The sequence below is a fragment of the Sceloporus undulatus genome, chromosome 4, assembly GCF_019175285.1.
Source record: "Sceloporus undulatus isolate JIND9_A2432 ecotype Alabama chromosome 4, SceUnd_v1.1, whole genome shotgun sequence".
In the NCBI taxonomy this organism is placed as follows: Eukaryota; Metazoa; Chordata; class Lepidosauria; order Squamata; family Phrynosomatidae; genus Sceloporus; species Sceloporus undulatus.
The window spans coordinates 121,524,460-121,536,374 of NC_056525.1; the positions used below are offsets into that span (position 1 = coordinate 121,524,460).

General features: G+C 42.2%; 1 long non-coding RNA gene across 1 annotated transcript; it reads left to right on the forward strand.

Annotated features, from left to right (window-relative positions):
• The first annotated feature begins 4,352 nt into the window (after window positions 1-4,352).
• On the forward strand, window positions 4,353-11,579 carry LOC121927741. Its single transcript, XR_006103318.1, has 2 exons — window positions 4,353-4,489; window positions 11,390-11,579. It is a non-coding gene; the product is annotated as an uncharacterized LOC121927741 (long non-coding RNA).
• Window positions 11,580-11,915: the final 336 nt, after the last annotated feature.

The window sequence follows — 11,915 nt, forward strand, 5'->3', positions numbered from 1 at the left end:
CAATTGCTCCATGATAAACAAAACAATGCAAAAGTAACTTTAGGAAAAAGCCATAACTGAGTAGTGGAGGACATTTTCCATGCAGAGGGTCCTAGCTATATTCTTCAAGTAGGGCTGACCAAGGTTACAGTTTGAAATTCTTGCAGAGGTGTATCTGACCGTGTGACCTGCCAAATGTATTGAATTTGAGTTCCCAGAAGTCCCAGCCAGCATGCACAATGGCAGGGAATTCTGGGAGTGGTAGTTTAAAGAACATCTGGAGGGCCAAAGGTTTCTTACTCTGCTCTAGTCTAGGTAGAGGCTGCAAGATGTAAGGCTGGATTAGATAGACCAGTGAGAGCCAGCCTGGTGTAGTGGTTTGAGGGTTGGACTAGGACTCTGGAGACCAGGATTCGATTCCCAGCTCAGCCATGAAACCCACTGGGTGACCTTGGACAAGTCACACTCTCTCAGCCTCAGTGGAAGGCAGTGGCAAACCTCCTCTGAACAAATCTTGCCTAGAAAAACCCATGAGAGGCCTTAGGGCTGCCATAAGTTGGAAATGACATGAAGGCACACAACAAGGAGAATAACAGGTCAGTTTATTTACTTAATATAAGACAGTTTTCCTTTAACAATCTTGAGTGTATTAGGCTGTCTGAATTTATGTTGTGGTTTCTCAGCAATCACTCCTGACCCCTTAGTCACCTTACCCCAAAATTACTCACGACAGATGTATATATGTATGTGTGTTTAGGCTGTTCATTTATTAAAATATGTCTTTAAACACTGTGTGTCTACAAGCTCCCTGTTTTCACATTTGTTCAATGAGTACACTGCTGTTGCAAGAATTATAGCATTAAGGGACCATTGTCTCCTTTTCCTTCACAATCAGATTTATATAAAGCCTTTAAGAAATAAAAGTTTAGTATTCAGTACCCTGCTTGTGAATCAAGATAACAAGTCAAAATAAGAAGTGAAAGTGATATTTCTAAAGTTCATTTCCAGTATAGATTATATATTTCAATTACAGGTCGGGGAAATGCAAAATGCACTCTTGGCTTCCTTGTTGGTAAAAAAAGAACCTTCTTTCTGTTAAAGGGAAACTGTTTCACACATACAAACAGACACAAAGTTCCACTTTTTCATTATTCCCCGAACAGATGGCTGTAAATGTCTGCAGCCATGGCTAATCCTGGCCTTTTCATTAACCCTCTGAGTATTCCTTGCCTTAGAAAACCCTATGAAAAATCCATGGGGTCACCTTAAGTTGACTAGGCACATACACACACAAGAAAAAAAACATCTCAAACATCTCCTTGTCTCATTCACTTATACTTAGGGGTCGGATTGCAATCTTTTTAGATGTGGGCTAAACACGCCATGCAAGACAATTTGGAACTGCAGGCAGGAAAATGTCTTGTGGCAACCTGGCTGTCCTGAAAATAACAAAGCAAAGAGGAGGGGAAGTTACTACTACAGTAATGTCAAAAAGCCTTTTCAGTGGTGGCCCCAAATCTTTGGAACTGCCCATGCTGTGAAATGCATGGCCTCCTCTCTGAGGCATAGTCATCTAGGGCAGTGTAAAAACAGATCGAGGACAATGTGAAGTTGAAGGCTTTCATGGCCGGCATCTATATATTTTTTGTGGGTTTTTCGGGTTATGTGGCCATGTTCTAGAAGAGTTTATTCCTCATGTTTCACCAGCATCTGTGGGTGAAACATCAGGAATAAACTCTTCTAGAACATGGCCACATAACCCGAAAAACCCACAAAAAACTAAAGATCAATGACACTTTGCTGTCTAAGGACTCAAGTGCACTGATGAGCGGTATAGAAATGTACTACTTGCTATTGCTATGGTTGCCTCACTCTGCCTAACATTAGGGCCAGCCTTAGATATACATCTATTAAATATACAAAACACCAAACCTCAGCCAACCAGCTACTAAAAAACAGTGTCACTTGGGAAACAAGCTAAGGAAGGGACTTTTGCTTCCTCCTCTGGAAACCCGTTTGTGTGTTGTATGCCTTCGAGTGGTTTCCAACTTATGGTGACCCTATAATGGGGTTTTCTTGGGAAGATTTGTGCCAAGGTTTGGTATTGCCGTCCTCTGAGACTGAGAGAGTGTGACATGCCCAAGAGCTTCCATGGCTGAGCTGGGAATCGAACCTTGGTCTCCAGAGCTGTAGTCCGACACTCGGACTGCTACGTCATGCAGGTACATTTGCCATGTTGAAATTGCATGAACATTTGCTTTAGTTTTGGAGGGAAGGGCACATGCGGGTGAGCCATTGAGCGGAGTGACAACTCCACTGACCAGATGCGTGCCTGTGTCTCCAAGTATGGAGACCCCATGAATTTTTTAGGCAAAGAATCATCAGAAGTGGTTCAGCCAGCTCCTTCCTCTGAAATATAAGTCACACTCTCTCAGCCTCAGGGGAAGGCAATGGCGAACCTCCTCTGAACTAATCTTGCCAAGAAAACCCCACGATGGGGTTCACCTTGGGGCTGCCATCCAACTTGAAGGCACCCAATTGGCAAGACTGGTTCTTCAGAGGGGTGGGGTTTGCCACCGCCTTCCCCTGAGGCTGAGACAGTGTGACTTGCCCAAGGTCACCCAGTGGGGGGTTTTTTTTGTGTGTTTTTATTTTGGCCTGAGCTGGGCCTTGGACCCTGGTTTCCAGAGTCCTAGTACACCACCACCAACAAGGCGAAGTTGGTTCTGGCTGACTCCCCCACAAGCACTGACAGCTCCTTGGTGTAAACACCTAGTAAAGAGGCCAGAGCAGTTCCTGTCCTTACTTTCCAGGAACTCTGGAAGAAAAGGGCGGGAGGAAGGGAACAGCCCCAGCCTTGCTCTTGAAGAAACACGAAACTTTCGTTCATATTCATTTTACATCCACAGTTTCTTTGAAGGAAAGACCTTTCCTCTCATATAACACAGTAAAGGCTGTGGTTGCATCCGCACTGGAGAGATAACCCGGTTTGGCACCGCTTTAACTCTGTGTCTGGCTCAAGGCTATGGAATTCTGGGAGTTGGAGTTTGTTGTGTGTAGCCTTGAGCCAGACAAAGAGTTAAAGCGGTGCCAAACCGGGTTATTTCTCCAGTGCGGATGCAGCCTAGCTGCTCAGCCTTTGTCCTCCTTTTCCAGGACACGTCCTCCATTCTAGCCTTTCTGCCCAAAAGCCTGGCTAAGAAGCATGGCTTCTCTATTTCTGTATATAGGAGTGTTTTGAGCATTGTGTTTGGTCACGTCCTCCATTCTTGGGGTGCTTGGTCCTCCTTCGGGGTTCAAACATCTGGTGGTCACCCCTGACTGAGGGAAAGGGACACACAAATGCTTTACAGGGCTTTCCTTCTCATTGCAAGACTGAGAGCTACCCCTTTTCTTCTTCTTCATCACCATGTTCTTCATGTTCTTCATTCTCACAGCGCCCCCAGCCATGTTTACTCAAAACCCCAAAGGCTTTTCTTTCTCTCAGACAACTCAGACAACAAAAGGAGCCTCATTCCTGAAAAGGGCCTTGCGAGGTGTGTGTCTATGAGGGGTGTGTTGTTGTTGTTGTACATGCATGTGTCTAAGCAGAGGCTGGATGGCCATCTGTCAATGGGGATGCTTTGATGGAGAGTTCCTGCATGGCAGAATGGGGTTGGACTGGATGACCCTTGGGATCTCTTCCAACTCTACGATTCTGTGACACCCCCCAAGGGGGAGGGGTGGGATAATGTAGGAACATGACCAAACAAAAGTTCAATGCACACATTAATGCTTCTTAGTCCTGCTCAAAATGGAGGACCTTTGGGGATTCCTCCTGGGCAGAAGGTGTTGAAATGGAGGACTGGTCCTGTAAAAGGAGGACGTCTGGTCAACCTGTGTTGTTGCTGCTGTTGTACATAATATTGTATATGCATGCCTAAAAGGGGCTCCCCCATGTTAGAGGAACCACACGTCCCCACAAAGGACCAGGTACCACAATATGGAGGACCTTCCAGGAGGACATGACCAAACAAAAGCTAACAACACTAATGTAAATGCAAACATCCATGCTGCTTAGCCAAGCTCAAAATGGAGGACCATTTGGGAATCAGAAGGCGTTGAAATGGAGGACTGGAAAAGGAGGGTGTCTGGTCACCCTGTGTGTGTTGTTACTGTTATTGTATGAGGGAATGAGCCCCAGGTTGAAGAGAGGAGCCCCTTCTTTCGCTCCCCTTGGCTCTCCTGCCAATGGTCACTGCCCACTCCCCCTCTTTCCCTCCCCTTTGTCCCTCTGCCACCCAATGAACAGAAGCCATGCTCGCTCCCCCCTCCCTCTTTCTCCTCCTGGAAGTGGCCAATCAGGGCTCAGGGAGGGGGGGGGCTGGCACTGGGCAGCCCTATAAAAGGGGCAGCCGGTAGCCTTGAGCAGCCAGAGCTGAGCATGGAGTGAGCCAGCCAGCCAAGGACTGAACCTCTACATCACTGCATCTCTCTTTCTCCTCCTGAGCCATCTTTCCCTCCCACCAAGGTACCCAAAACAAAGGGGGGCTCATGGGGTGGGGGGGATGCTAAGAAAGGGATGGGAAAGTGGGGAGGGGATCCTGGGTGGTGCCCCCTTGTGGGCTCAGACCTTGGGAAACTGGCCATGGCTGGGTCAGTCTGGCCACTTTGGTGGAACAAAAGGCGGCAGCAGCAGCAGCCCTAGGCTCTGCGTTTTGGGAGAGGAATGGGATGGAGAAGGAACAGGAGCAATGGAGGAAGAAGCATGGCTCAGTTCCATTTCAAGGGCTGCTTCTGTGGCTTTTTAGTTGCACTGTGCTTTCAGATTGCAAGCCGCTTCGAGTCCCAGTTTTTTAGGGGGGAAGAGGGGTACAAATAATAATAATAATAATAATGATAATGATAATAATAATAATAATAATAATAATAATAATTTATTATATTTGTTTGTACTTAGCCTCCCCCTCCCAATTGGGACTCCAAGCAGCTTACTGTCTAAAATTATTATTATGATCCCTGTTGTTTGTACCCCACTTTATCTCAAAATTGGGATCCAACGTGGCTTACAGTCTATGAAATTATTACTATTGTTAGTATTATATTTATTTGTGCCCCAGCTTTTCCCAAAATTGGGACTCAAAGTGGTTTTCAGACTAAAATTATCATCATCATTATTATCAATATCATCACTATTGTTTTGTTTATTTGTTCTCCACTTTCTCCCCCAGAATTGGGTCTAAAATTATTATTATTATTATTATTATTATTATTAATTGTACCCCACTTTCCCCCAAAATTGGGACTCAAAGGTAGCTTTCAGCCTAAAACTATTTTTTTTGTTTTTATTATATTTATTTGTACCTTGCTTTTCCCCCAAAATAGGGACCCAAAGTGGCTTACAGTCTGTAAAATTATTATTATTTTGAGTATTATATTTATTTGTACCCCAGCTTTCCCCAAAATTGGGACTGAAAGTGGCTTACAGTCTAAAAGTATTACTATTATTGTCATCATCATCATCATCACTATTATATTTATTTGTACCCTACGTTCCCCCCAGAATTAGGACTCAAAGGGGCTTACAGTCTAAAATTATTATTATTATATCTGTTTGTACTCTGCTTTCCCCCCCAAAATTAGGACTCAAAGTGTCTTACAGTCTAAGAGAGCACAGTGCAATTAAAAACTTACAAAAGTGATAAAATAATTAAAATGGAATTAAGCTGTTATAATATTAAAACAGATCATTTGTTTAAAAATAGAATACAATTTAAAAAGATAAAAGCACTTAAAAACCACACACTTTAAAATAATACAGTGACACTCCCAGGATGCAGCTAACTATTTCTAAATCATGTTGTAATTCTTCCTCTTCCATCTTCTCCTGAGATACACTCATTAAAGGGAGATTGTTGAATTTTGATTGCTTTTAATGTCCAGTTGTGTGTGTGGTTTCCCAACAAAGCATTTCTGATTTACAGAACCCTAGAGTTGGAAGAGACCCCCAAGGACCATCCAGTCGAACCTCATTCTGCCTTGCAGGAACACACAAAGCACTCCTTGTGACTGATGGCCATCCAGCCTCTGTGTAAAAACCTCCAAAGAAGGAGACTCCATCAAGCTCCAAGGGACCAGGTGTAATTGCTGCCAAGGAGGACAAAGCACTGTTAAACAGAGGACCTCTGAGGGGTAAATTGAGGACATGACCAAACAGAAGAACACTCATAGAAAATTCATGCTTTTTAGTCATGCCCAACAGAGAGGACATGATGGAATTCCTCCTGGACTGGAGGTTGAAATGGAGGGCATGTCTTGGAAAAGGAGCATGCTTGGACACCCTGGACTTATTATGGTGACCCTATCACGGGGTTTTCTTGGCAGGTTTCTTCAAAGGGGGTTTGCCGTGGCCATCCTCAGAGGCTGAGAGAGAGTGACTTGCTCAAAGTCACTTCAGTGGTTTCCATGGCTGAGCAGGGATTTGAACCCTGGTCTCCCAGTGTCCAATGCTCCAACCACTACAACACACTGGCTGAGGGTCCTACATTTCAGCCCTCTGTCCAGGAGGAATTCCAAAATGCCCTCCATTTCAAACATGACTGAGAAGCATGAGTTTATATGAGGTTTTTTTAGCTTTTGTTTGGCAATGTCTTACATTTTTCTTGAATGTCCTCCATTTTGTGCTGTCTTGTCCTCCTTTGCAGTGAGGACATCTGATTGCCCTGCATTGGCTCTCCTAATTTCCAATTCTCTGTGACCAAATCAGTGAAAGAAGGCTCTGGGTTTCTTCTGGATGCAAAATAGGAACTGTGTGACTCTCTTTTTGCTCTGTGTATGTATGTATTGTTTACCTGCCTAAATACTCTAAAGGAACCAGGTCCACTCTGGTCTTGGAAGTTAAGCATGGTTAGCCCTGGTTAGTACTTGGATGAGAAACTACTAATGAATACCAAGTGCTGTAGGCAAAATTTCAGATGAAGGAGATGGCAAAACCACCTCTGACTATTCCTTGCCTAAGAAAACCCTATGAAATTCATGGGGTCCCCTTAACTCTACAGGCAACTTGAAGGCACATGCAAACAAATGTATCTATTGAGAGAGGATGCCTTTTCAGAAACACAGGTTTCTCTAGCCTTGTCCTTTCTGTCCTGCCTTGTCAGTCTCTTGTTTTTGAAGGCACAGCCCTATTGAATCTGGTTGCTTTTCAGAGCAAGAAGGATCCATAAAAAACAAAGAGTGCAAATAGCTTGGGAGTTAGATGGGAATATTTTTCTCCTAATGGCTTTGGGGAATGATCTGGGCCAGAGAGGAAAAGGCAGCAAGGATCACATTTCATCATTCATCACAACAAAAAAGAGGGGGGAGGGAAGAGAATGACACCCCTTTCTTTCAAAGGTGGACCTAGATTTGGGAATGAAACTGCTGGTTGGAGAGAGTGGATAGGCTATAGAAACTCTTTTCAGGGACCTGACCAGACTGCCTTTTGAGGATATGGGTTTAACTATAATAAGTTAAAGGGATAAAAACAGTGGGAGTGTTATGGGAGGGGTGTGTATGTTCTTATGTGCATTCATGCACACTGTTTCACACATTTTTAAAATGTGCAGGTAAACCACTGCATCTGTATAGTAGGATAATCTTTGTATTACACCCAGCTCATGTTGCATGTCATTATTTTTGAAGCTGTTGTAAAGGGTGCACCTGAGCATGGACAGTGTGGTTGTGACAACCACCTGTATCAATGAGCAGCTGTTATTGGCTCCAACTGTCCTCTAGTGTACACAGGTTTTACTTCTCATGTGAAATGGTCCATTAAGATGGAGAAGCCAGGAAACAAATGTTTCCTAAAGAGTCCAGCTGTCTCTGATTGAAAAGAATAGTGATCACTACACGTAATATATAGCGTCTGTCTGTGTATTAGTCAGCAAATATGCAGGACTTGTTACTTGGGAGAAGGGAAAAGTGGCACTAGAATGTTATCACTCCATGGAAATCGGTTAGTCGACCTTTCATTTGGTGTATGTAAAGTAAAATGAACAATCCAAAATTTGAGGAAAGGGGTTTGGATGATCCAGACCTCCGTGGAAATCTCACTGTTAGGGACCAATGAAAAACTGACAACATTCATTCGCAGTTTTGTATCTGTGGATAATTGTTGCCCGTATTAATGCCATATAATTAAAAGTTAGAAAACAAAAAGATAGAAGGACATACATAGCTGAAAATTCATTTTCATCTAAGGATAATGGGCAATACATACAAGTCTGCCTTCATTATTATAACCACTAGTCAGTGAGGATTCATGTTTTTGTTTCTTTAATGTGGACTTGATGAGTCAGTTATTAAATTATGCCAATAGCACTGCATGCATATGTGCCCACTATACTTGATTCTTTCTGCCTCACAAAAGGTTCAGCATAACTCAGAGGACTACACAGCTTTGCATGTATGAGTGCTATTGCCGCAATAACAATTTTAGTAGCTTGAGTGCCAAATTACATTGTTGGAGAGGGGTGGCAAAATCATTCTGTTCTTGTTTGACTATATCTGAATGATAAAACATCCTGGTTGCATTTATATTTTTACATTTTAAAGTGTAACTACAAAAACTTGGCACAGTGCAATTAAAAATAAAAGCACTAATCACAGCAGTTGCAAACACATGTTGTGACAGCATACATCTCTAGTCAACAAAAGGTAATGCCATAATTAATCAGTCTTTTTAAGGTGCTGGAAGGCTCTTTCTTTTTGCTTTATAAGAGACAACATTAAGGGCAAGTTAGGTGAATGGAGACCCAAAAAAAAAAAGCAGTACAGAATTATTCAGTGTATTATACAATTGCAATCCTAGGAAACATTCAAGGTGGTGTCAAACATTGCCATGCTTGATACACACTTTCACACTGTCAGTACCCAAAACAGGATTTCAAAATGTATGTTTTTGGAGGACCATTAAGTTTCTAGCGTTTCATGGTGAATTTTTTAATTACCAAAAATGAACAATTATTCCATTTTCTAGAGTATAGAGATCTTTTGGGAGGTGTTGTATAAGCTACATTTGAATGCTGGATCTTTTTAAAAGGGAGTCACACTCCTCTGCTAGGATGTTTCTAAATCTTTTAGAGGCTCTCTATGGCTGCTTGCTTTTTTCTTTTCTTTGTAGGCTTGGCAAATGCATTCTCTCCTGCTTAAAGAGTGCTGTACAATTCCAGATAGGAAAATGTCACACTTATGGTCTTGGCTTGGGAGTGATAAAAGGGCCACTGAACACTAGGGAGCAAACTTTTTCTTCCATGTGAATTTTCTGTCTCTGTAAATTTGGTACAATGGAAAATATCCCGCAAACACTCTAATTACAGTTTAGAACACGAAAACATTTCACAGTGAGCCTCTCTGAAAACGACTTCTTTATACAATAGGTATCATTTTTCCACTGCCGAGTATATCATGTTACAGGTATGAGAACAACACATTCTTTGATTGGATTCGAAGATGCTAAAAATAGCATGAGCAGCACTGCCAGTTTACAGTGCAGAGTTGAATTTGGTTTGAATATGAACAACTGAACTGGATCATCTGGGAACTCCAGTCACAAGAGGAATCAAGGCGGGTGCTGATGAGGTCCATATGCTAAGCAACACTCATACAAACATGCATTCACTGCTACATGGTTTTGTTACTATAGTTACCCTGTGTGTTGCCTCGCTAGGCTTTTCTCTTATAAGTATTGAGAGTTTGCACATGTTTCCCAATGAAGTTAAAAGATCTTAAGTTGATCTTTTAAGATCAAGACTTAAGACTATCCTACCCTAGTATATTTTTGCTAGTAAAATGAGTTACTGTTATTTTTCCAAGCATGATTTGAAAGAGTGCTTATTGGATAGTAGTAAAATGCCCAGGAATGGTGAAATGCAAGTGTGTGCAAAAGGAACACCAGCTTCTGCTATGATCTTGGAGGGCATATCTGCAGTATCCTCCAACATTGTACCCAAGTAGAGCATTCTTCTTCCCCTTTCCCCAGTTAATAAAGCAGTCTCCCATTTAGGTGGGGTGGAGATTTAAGCCTATTCCTCATGATCTCAGGCATTAGGAATGAGACCTGCCATCCTGTCTTCACAGCCCCAACTGGGTTTTCTTTCTTGGTCAAATTGGAAGTGTCATGGAATGTAGAGAAACAGCTTTTATTATAAAGAGGAAACTTGTTGTCACTGTCTCAAAGGATTTTAGGTTGAGACAGGGATGTTAGCTTGAAGGTTGCTCAGAGCCTTATTCATTATAGTTTCTATGACCCTCTGGAAATCATTCCAATTGAGGCATACATGATTTTTTGTCTCTCCTGACCCTTTAGGAAGGAAATGAAAACGTTCCCATTTATGCAGGCTTTGACGGTGTTAGATTGTTTGCTTTTTTGAACTTTTTAATCCAGAACTTTGTCTTATTTTTAGGTTTTATTGATGAGGTGAAATAATACTATAAATGGTCTAAAACCCTAATACAGATCAAAGTGTTTGCTTCTGCCTTCATTGAAATTCCTCAAAATCACCTTAACTAACAACAGAGTAACATTTTAGACAGAATGTAGGCCTGTGACTCTTAACATCATCATCTTTTTCCTCCTGTATAATTTTAATCATCTTTGTGTGATGAAGAAGCCAGTGAAGTTTTGAAAGCTTGCATAATGCATTTTAGACCCTGGAGTTCGTATTGCTGCTTGTGGGTTTTGTTGTATTTTGTGGCTTGGCCAACAGTGTTGCCCTTGAATATGTTTAGGATGGTATCTCCATTGTGTACATATACTCTGGTTTAGATAATTGGATACTAGTGTTTGTTATCTATTAGTTAGTTTCCTATTAGACTAGATCCATTGAATCAATTTTTGAATGTTGAGTGAACACAGGTAAATCCAGTTGATTCAGTGGCACTGTTGTAGTCAAGACTAACAACAGGAGTTAAGACAAACTGTCCAGCTTCTCATCTTTAATGGCATCATTGCTTAGCTAGAAAATCTTTGTTGTATCATCAGATGCAGTGACTTAAGATCAATTGACCCAACCATATTACAGTACTCATGTAATCAGCTGGCGTTTTAATCAAATGTATATCAACCATCAAAGGTATGTAAATGTGCTCAGGCTGGAAGCCCAGAGCTTGAGTGGCCCACTTTCAACATATGACCCATTTAATAGTCCAGCTGTATAGTAGGGGGCTAATATTTCAGCCCTCCGTGGCTTTCAGAAGTACCAGGATGATTTGGAGCAGCTGCAGAATTTGCTCATGGACTCTAATAAGGTCTAAAGAGTTTCTTGCTAAATCAGGTCAACAGAATCTGTACCTAAATCTCATCTGTGGAAGTATCTGATTACCTTTGGCAAGAGTCCCTTTGGAAATTTTCATGTACATTTCCTGCCCTCTCCCCTCTTGCTCATTGCAGGTCTTGAGGAGGACTTCTGCAGCCATGGCCACCTCTGCAAGTTCCCACTTGAGCAAGGCTATAAAACACATGTACATGAAGCTGCCTCAGGGAGACAAGGTGCAAGCTATGTACATCTGGATAGATGGGACTGGCGAGTTTCTGCGTTGTAAAACCCGGACACTGGATCATGAGCCCAAGAACCTTGAAGGTAAATATGGATGTCTGTGGCAGGGTCTACTCTGTACATTATTTATTTGGGAGATGAAAGATGACAGGCAGTTGATCTTGTCTGCTTGTGAGAATTGCAAGACCCTCTTTCTGGCTGTGTTGTGGTCAAGTTCCCTGATTTCTGGCCAAGAACTACCAATTCATAGAGCTTGGAAAAAAAACTTGAGGGTTTTTTTTCCTGGACAACAACTGCAGGAGTCCCCTAGCTGGGTTGTCCATTGGCCTTGCTGTCTGGAAGTTGTCCAAAAATAACTTATTTCAATCTTAGGCAATCCAGGTAATGACTTTCTTTTTGTTCTGGGGAGAAGGACAAAGA